The sequence below is a fragment of the Belonocnema kinseyi genome, chromosome 1 (genome assembly GCF_010883055.1).
Source record: "Belonocnema kinseyi isolate 2016_QV_RU_SX_M_011 chromosome 1, B_treatae_v1, whole genome shotgun sequence".
Classification (NCBI taxonomy): domain Eukaryota; kingdom Metazoa; phylum Arthropoda; class Insecta; order Hymenoptera; family Cynipidae; genus Belonocnema; species Belonocnema kinseyi.
In genome coordinates this window covers 167,258,829-167,268,040 of record NC_046657.1, presented here as the reverse complement: position 1 = coordinate 167,268,040, position 9,212 = coordinate 167,258,829, and the positions used below count along the sequence as shown (strand labels likewise).

At 27.8% G+C, this 9,212-nt stretch overlaps 1 protein-coding gene across 2 annotated transcripts in view; it reads left to right on the top strand.

Moving 5' to 3' along the window:
• Positions 1–268: 268 nt before the first annotated feature.
• The window catches only part of LOC117172607 (eyes absent homolog 4), a 48,817-nt gene continuing 39,873 nt past the window's right edge, over positions 269–9,212 (top strand). For both annotated transcript variants that reach the window (XM_033360701.1, XM_033360709.1), the window contains exon 1: positions 269–849. The gene's annotated coding sequence lies outside the window, so the exon portion shown is untranslated. The remainder of the gene's footprint in view (positions 850–9,212) is intronic.

Sequence of the window (9,212 nt, the reverse complement as noted above, 5' to 3'; positions counted from 1 at the left end):
AAAATTTGTAAAGAAAAATGTCAAAAGTAGAAATATCTAAATTAACTAATGGGCCCCGAATTCCTCAGGTATGCCGCTCCTGAGATATGTTCCATCTCACTTACTCTCGCCTACTGACCGAATCTCTTTTCCCACTCTAATTATTTGCCCTCTCTCTCTAATTAAGCTCACAGCCCGAGTGAGTGGGAGAGCCCATCAAACCACGTGATCTCGGGGCGGGGGTGGCGGCGACATTTCGCATGCTCAGAACTCCACACTCCACAGGCTGCAGCATCACATAGTTAGAGATACGAGTGAAGGATACGCACGTTTTCTGAATCTCCCCTAAAAGTGAGAAAAAAAGAAAAAATCTTGATTAATTTCCCGAAATTTCAATCTCGACTTTTCCAACCCCTTCGTGAGTTGAAAAGTGCGTCAGTTACGGGGTTTTAGTGACTGATAAGACACAACGTAAAGGGAAAGGGTCACTACCCTCCTTTCGGCACCCTCCGGCTTTTAGTGACAACAAATTTCCCGAAGCAAGCGACCATGTTAGATCAGCATTTCCACATTTAACCTATAAAAAATACCCACCTCGCGATTTTATTTGTGCAGCGATTCTCGAGGAATTGTGATATCGCTTGTTTTTAAAGTGTTTTGGATTTTGTGAGGTGGCAAGAAATGTGCTCTGTTCGTGAAAAGTGATTTTGGTGTAAGGGCAGATAAGTGAAAGGAAATAAAGTGGTGATAAGGCAAGCCCCTTAGGGATGATGTACAGGTGTCGTCAGGAGGTGGGGTTGAGGAGTTTTTGCTAACAGCACGCTGCTGGACCCACACCGCTCCGGCGGAAACAATTGGTGAAAGGGAAAGGTTTGTTTTTTTTATTGCTTTTTTTAAATGATTTCTTTTAGTTTTGTAAACAAAATTGTTAACATTTGTATTTTAATGCTTGTAAAAAGGACGTTGGGGAAGTGCAAAAATATATATTTTTTATTAAACAACTACAATTAATCAAATTCTAGAAAAATACTCTAATTAATATGAAATTTAATCCGCAGGAATTTATTTTTATAGTAAATCAACATAAAATTATTGAAATTAATATCACTTATTATTATAGCCGGATTATACGCTATTATTTGAATTTAGTATTAAATTAACTAATTTTTTATCGTTTTTTCTCGGATTTAAACAAATTTTATAATATTAAGATACTATGGATGATGAACTTAATAACAAAATGAATTTTACACCAACTATGGTAGATTATGCCTCATCAAAACAATTAAGTTTCCGGTGAATTTGATATATTTTCAAAATAAATTTTAGACTTTGATGAACATTAATCTAAATGTCTAAGGAAATATTTTAAATAACTTAATGAAAATTTTGAAATAAATCAAGTTAGAAAAGAATTTTTTTCTAATACCATTGCCTAAAATGTTTGTCTCTTTTGAACCCTTGGCCTGTCAGCCTGAGGCAGATGAGTGAGGGGTGGTTGGGCCCAAAACACACAGAAAAGTCACATCTGGCCCACATCCTTAAACCTTTTCCGGAGAGAAAGTTTTCTGAGTGCAATTTGAAAAGTGGAACTCCTATGGATTCACACAGTTTAGAATTTAGAATTTTATATTATTCCTTTTTATTAATTTCTGCAGAAATAAAAGTAATAAAAATAAAAATCTGAACAAAAAACTTATTTTGCTCTGTTTGATATTATGTAAAAACACACACATGCGAAACTGACTCATGCACTTAATTGGGATAGTTAAGAGTAATTAATTTTAATTGGTCTTCTTCAGTTTATATAACATCGTTGAATTCATTTGCGAAATGGATTTTTGCATAATTGATAATTAAACGTCGCTTTTATTTAACATTAAAATTAAATTAGGTTTAATAACAATCGTTCCTTTTTTACACTCAATTAAATCGAATGAGCTGCGTTAAAGTTATTTGAATTCAATTTGTGTTTTTAAATGAAATCATGGCAATTAAATAATATCAATAATTAGTGCCTCTAACTTTGTTTCAAAACTTCAAAACAATAAATCCAAATTAATAATAATAATAATTATGCATGTAACTGAAATTTTTTGATATGCTATATCTGTAAAAGAATTTTTTAAGCCTTCAGAAACGATTTGTAGCAGACAGCAAGCTAAGCAGTTTCTCTGCGATAAACAGCGTGGCACGTTTTGTTTGGCATTTTAGATAAACTGCTCCTTTATCACGGCTTCATAATCTTTATATCCTTCTTGTCGAATTTATTTCTCTACATAAATTATTGTTTTTTTTTTCGTAGACTTTCATCACACGTGATCTTATTGTTTTTAGGGATCATCCATAAACTACATTAACAATTTTAAACCGCAAAGACTTTTAAAAAATATTTGAATTTTTAACAAAATCATTAATCTTGTAGCAAAATATTTGAATTTTTATTTAAGTATAGTTCAGTTCTCAAAAAAAAGAATTCTCTAAGATAGATTTAAATATCTTCTTATTTCATGTATGAATATTTTGATTTTAAACCTACCCATAGAGAATTTTCACGAAGAAAATAACTTTTAATAGAGAGATTACTTTTCAACTAAAAATATAAAGTTTTTAACCAAAAATTGAATAGTTATATTTTCAGTTTGAAAATTTAATTTTCAACAAAAAAAAAATTATTTTGAACTGGTTGAAGTCTACTTGAAAACACGAATTTTCAACAAAATAGTTCAATCCTCAGGCAAAATTATGATTTTTCAAAAAGAAGATTAAGTTTTTCCTGAAAAAGATGAATTTTCAACCAAATACATGAATTTCCCAGAAAACAGTATTGATTCCCACCCGGTACTATGAATGAAAAATAGTTAATTTTCTACCAAGTAGTTAATTTTTTACCAAATAGTTGAATTTTCTACCAAAATAGATGAATTTTCAACTAAATATTTGAATTTAAAAAAGTTTTCATCTTTGAATTACAGTTGCATTTATAGTTTAAAAAATTAATTTTCTACAAAAGGAAAGAATCTTCTACCACTTTAAATAAACCAAAAAAGACAATTTTGTAACAAAGTAGTAGTTGAATCCACAGACAAAAAGATGAATTTTTAAAAAAGAAGATTATTTCTATAACCAAAAAGACGATTTGTCAAAACAAAAAAATGAATTTTACGCTAAAAATTTTATTTTTCCACCCGACACTATGGATTTTCAAGAAAAAAGTTAATTTTCTTCCAATTAATTAAACGAAAAAAGGCGAATTTTTAACCAAATAGTTTTATTATGCATTCATAGCCAAGAGAAACGATTTTTAACAAAATAGATCAATTTTCCACGAAAAAGTTGAATTTTATAACCGGCCCTAGGAATTTTCACAAAAAACATTTTTTTTACCAAGCAGTTGTATTTTTCACGAAAACAGATGGTATATTGAAGATATTAGTTTTCAAACAAAACAAAAATGTTCTAAAAAATAATTGAATTTTCAATTCAAAAATAAGAATTTCTAACAAAAAGGTTCATTTTCAACTTAATTTTAATTATCTACCAAATAGTAGAATTTTCAAACAGAAAAGATAAATTTTCAAGGAAGCCTGTAATACTTGATATTTAAACAAAAAACTATTTTAATTTGAAATAAAAAAAGCAGTTTAATTTGATTAAAGAAGAAGAATTTTCAAAAAAATATTTTAATCTTCAACAAAGGATATGAATTTTAAATAAAGTAAATTATCTTTCAATTAAAAATATAAATTTGCAAACAATGATGGAATAGTTATATTTTCAGTTAAAGAAAAAACGGGTTAAATTTTCCACTCTAAAGAGGAATTTTTAACTAAAATTATATGAATCTTCACAAAATAATTTATTTTGAACAATTAATTTTATTTTCCAACCAGATGAATTATCTACAGAAAGTTTAGTTGGTTATATTTTTAACCAAAAAAGATTTTAATTTAAATAAAAAACAATTAAATGCAATAAAAAATACAAATATTGAACAAAATAATTAAAGCTTTTAACGAAAAGAAATGAAGTTTCAAGGAAATACATGAATTTTCAACTAAAAAAACATAAATTTTAACCAAATATGTAGTTGAATTTTTGGCAAAAAATATGAGTTTTTAACAAAATAGTGACATTTTCAAGAAAGTAATTAACTTTTGAATCTAATAGAAATATGAACCAAAGAAAAAATTTAAACAAAAAACCCGAGAAAAAGGAAAATTTCTTGGAACAGAAGAAAAAAAAACAGATAAGCTCCTTTAAATTTTGCACTCAATAAGAGTCATAATATTTCTCACTCGAATAAGAAGTGCTTTGTCAATTTCGAAATGTAGGTAATAAAACTTCCGGCATTCGCTTTTAGTCCATCTACAACGTTACATTCTAATAACACATTCGTGTCATTGTACGACTACAATATACTCAATTTACTTTGAAAAAATTCAAATTTAAAACAATATATAAAGGAGGATTTTCAAATTTCTCAAATCGAAATAGGGAATTCAGTGATCGAAAATAAAAAATAAAAAGATATTTAACATAATTTCCAAGATCTTCAGATTGAGTGGCTTCAAAATCAAAATTGATTAAGACATCCACATTTTTACGAGTACAAATTCAAGATTTTGATATCTAAACATTCGTATCCCATAGCTATGAACAATTAAAAGCATTTACAGCAGAATATTACAGTTTAAATTTCCAACTTTTAAATTGTTAAAATTTTAACTGGGTTCATTTTTAGTTCAATGAGAAACTTTTAAGTTTATAAAATAATGCTTATATTTAATTTTAACAGCAGCACATAATAAAAAGTTTTTAGCGGCCTTCCGGCTATTTTCGGCCCCGTATTTTTCGTTTTAATCGTGAAATATGCTATTAAAAATAAAAAATTTAATTTTTCGGCAAAACTAGACAAGATAGAAAAAAAGATGAATAGGCAAAAATTGTTCATCCGAAAAAGATCTATAAATTTTGTGTTAATTATTTTTTATGGGACGCATAGTTTTTATTTTAATCGTAAAAAATAACATAAAAAATTTTTTAAATTAATTTTTTGGAAAACCAACACAAGATCCGAAAAAAATTAAAAGACAAAAGTTATTCACCCAAAAGAGATCTGCCAATTTATATTTATTCATTTTTTATGGAGCACGTAGTTATTGTTTTATTCGTACAAAAATAAATTCAAAATAAAAAATTTAATTTCTTGAGAAATACATCTTTCTTCGTTAAAATAAATTTTCTGTTTGTTAAAAATTGATATTAGAAATTTAATTTGTGTTGCCAAAAAAAAACAGAAACGAAAATTTGTAAAGAAATTTTTCAGTCATACTGTTTCGCTTTCTTACAAACTATTTCAGTGACAAAAACCAAGGTTTTGCAATTTCTTATCCTAACATTGAGTATTTAAATATATTCGAATATGTTAAAATTCAAACAAATTTAAACATAATGAAATTAAACATACGAAATTATTCCAATTAAAAAAAAAAAAACAATTCGACGGTTATTTCAGAATATTAACAAGTAATTATCAATTCGAGATATTATTATCAAAATTAGAAAAAAAGTTGTATTGGTACTAATAAATGTCCCTTTTTTTAATAGTGTTATTTTTGATGGAATAAATAAAAATATGTATGTCATAATTATTACATGCAAATTTAGCGTCATATTTTTTTCACTTAATGGACGAGAGACGATTGTGAACCTCGCATTGGAATGCTTCGAAAGAGCCGCAGTGCGCGAGTACTCAGTCGAATATACTGCGCAATATTATGCATTCCAATAGGAAATGGTCCAGGCGGTCCTGACTGCTTATGTTTTGAGGGTACCGAGTTATTAAGAAGGCTAGTGCCAGGCAACCCCCGAAATTTTTATTATATGGGACTTAAAGTGTAAATTCGAAAAATAATTTAATAGTCTGTGCAATATTCCTCTAGAAAGTTCTTTGTCTCTCTTCTGAAATGATATGGAAAACAATGGGGGGAGGGGCTCAATGTATGTTACTTAACGAATATTGATTTTACTTCGTTTCTTGATAAATTTGAAAGAATTCTTTTCTTCTCTGTTTTTAAGAAACGTACCCTTTTTTCGTGTTTTCACTACTTGAATGCGAACTAAATGAATAGAATCCATCAACAAAAATTAAATACTTTTGGGTGAAAAGTCTACTATTATATTTTTGGTTCGGAATCTATCTAGGATAGTTAGAAATTCTAGTATGTGGTTAAAAATTTGGTTCTCTTACTGAATATGCAACTAGTTTGTTAAAAACTCATCATTTTTGGTCAGAAGAATTCTTTTTTCTAACAATCGAATTTTCTATTTTTTCTTGGAAACTATGGCAGATATGAAAAAATGGTAAGATAAAAGTTTGTACGCATAAAAAAGTTCTATGAAAAATGTAGTATTGTTCTTTTACGATATATCTCATAGTTTACGAGAAAAATTCAAAAATAAGATTGTTAGGAATAAAAAATTCTCCCGGCCTCAAGAATGCTTTAGTGCGCATGATAATCATAAGATGCCTTTCAGGTATAAGTAAAAACTTTTCAGAAATATTTAGAAGAATAAAAAAGGTGGGGTTTTCAAAAAAATCTTCTTTATCATTTTCTTCAAATTTTGAAAAAATTAAAAAGAAATATATTTTCTGAAAAAAAAACATTTTTAATTCAGACAAACCGCTGCCATATTTTGAATTTTAAATCTTTTCTATTTTCCGGTAGATTTCGAAAAAAAAATATGAACGCTATTATAATCAAAAAGAAAATAATAAAGATCTTAATAAGATCGCAAGTTATATGGAGGTTAAAAAATCGGGGGTTTTGAAAAACAAGGCATAAAATTCAAATACGCGTAACTTTTTAGACATTTTCTTTGCAAATTGGAAGAATATTTATTGCCTAATTTCCTCCAAAAAAAAACAACATATTTCGTCCTCGAAAAATTCTGCGATTTCAAGTGTAGGGCCCTGTCTGATATCAAACAGATTCGGTCGGTTAAAAATGTATATTTTTATCAAGATTCACCTCTCTGGCTTTTTTTATAATTCGGTTTTTTTTAATGAAAATTCATATTTTATCTGAAAATTTCGCAATTGCATTTTTATATATATAATTTATGGTGCATGAGTTGAAAATTCACGTATTTTGGTGAAAGTAATTCTTTTTGGTTAGAAAATTAATCTTGTTTGTTAAAAATTTTACATATGTTTCGACTTGGAATTTTAGTAATTAAAGTATTTCATATTGAATTCAATATGATATTTACATTATTTTTATTTGAAAGAATTTATCTCTTCATAATTACCCTATTTTCGTAAAAAATCACCTACTTTCCTGTTTTAATAGAATTTTGGTCTACATTATTTTTCGAGGGGGGGGGGGGGTAAATAGCCTCAAATTGGTAACTTAGTTTATGGACGAACCTTTCGCAAAGTTTAGCATTCCCGTCTTCAATTAAGGAATTTTTATTGTAAAGGCTCTAAAAATAGTTGTCTCTCAATCTGATTTAGCTAAAAATCACTAATTCATCAGCAAAAAATCATTCAATAATTCATTCCGTTATAGTTTTAACAAATTATGACTGATTTTTGGTGGAATATCAAATATAATAAGATTTAGAGATTTAAAATAGTATTGAGAATTCGAAATTAAAAAAATTTTCATACTGAGTTTTTAAATGAATTATCGTTCGAAAATCAATTCTATTACCTTAAGCATTAAAAAATTTAATCGCTTTAATTTGAAGTCCTAAAAAGTGACAATTTTTACATTTAAGCTATTTAAATTTAAAGATTTTTAATTACATAAATTTAAATTTAATTTTAAATCCTCAAATAAAAGTGAAATATGAAAGTTTACGGGGTCGCCCATATATTGCGCAGCATATTGTAAAATATAAAAAAACATTTCAGAAATATATAATAATTGCGCACAAAAATCGTTTTATACACTTATTAACAATTTTCAAAAACTACGTCACACTATCAGGGGGGGGGGAGTAAAGGTTTAGTGAATGATAAAAAAATTAAAATTAGTGGTTTTATTTTACAAGACACATTTTTTCCACTTTTCGCATCTTCGGCCTTTTTTAAAAAGAAATTCATATTTTCCCCTAGTTTCAATAAACTTTTCCTGAACTTAATTAATAGAACCCAATAAGAAAATGCGACTATTTTTCGGATAAAGGTTAATTTTTTTTTAAATCAAAATTCTACTAGAGTCGATAGGGGTGTGATAACGAGGAAATTTTGAGGGAAAACGAATAAGTTATTAACTTTTTTACCTTCTCATCAGAGAAGGTATTACATTTGTGTACAATTTGACCCCCCCCCCCAATTTTTGTCAAATGTCCACGTTTTGAGACCCCCTGAATCCGAAAAACAGGTTTTTACGTATGTGTCTTTCTGTATGTCTGTATGTCTGTAATCTGTCTGTATGTATGTATGTCTGTCTGTCTGTGCACACGATAACTTTTGAAAAAATTAATCTATTAGATTGCCCTTTGGTACCCTCGTTTAGTCTCCTAAATTAAAGGTTCGTTAGCCAAACATTTTGGATGAAAATTCAAAAAGTGGGCGCATTTTAAATATTTTTGAGACCACTTTTTTAAACATTCAAACATTCTCTATACGGTTATTCATAGAATTCAAAAAATTTAACAATTTATCCTAATGACTTTTTTTTTTGAAAAATCAAAAATTACTGGAGTTATAGCATTTTCAAAATCCAGAAAAACAAACTAAAATGAAAGATTTAAGCCAAACAACGCATGATACGAAAAAAAGTCTAGAAGAGAAAAACGTTGCTTTTTGAAAGACCTACAAGATTATGATAACAACTTTTTCAATTTGGTCAAAAAGTTGAAAATTCAAAATTCGATCGTACAAAAAAATTGTTGAAACCACAATTTTTTCAAGATGTAAAAATTCTGTGCACGGTTGTTCATAGTACTTCAAAACTTAAACAATTTATCCTTCCGACTTTTTTATATAAAAAGAAAATTATCAGAGTTAGAGCATTTTCAAAATCCAAAAAAAACAAACTAAAATGAAAATTTTAAGCCAAAAAACACATGATATGAAAAAAGTCAAGAGAAGAAAAACTTTGCTTTTTGAAAGCCCTACAGGACTATGATAACAACTTTTTAATTCGGTCGAAAAGTTGAACACTCCGAATTTGATCGTACGAGTACCAAAAATAATGAAAAATCCAAAAATTCCATTT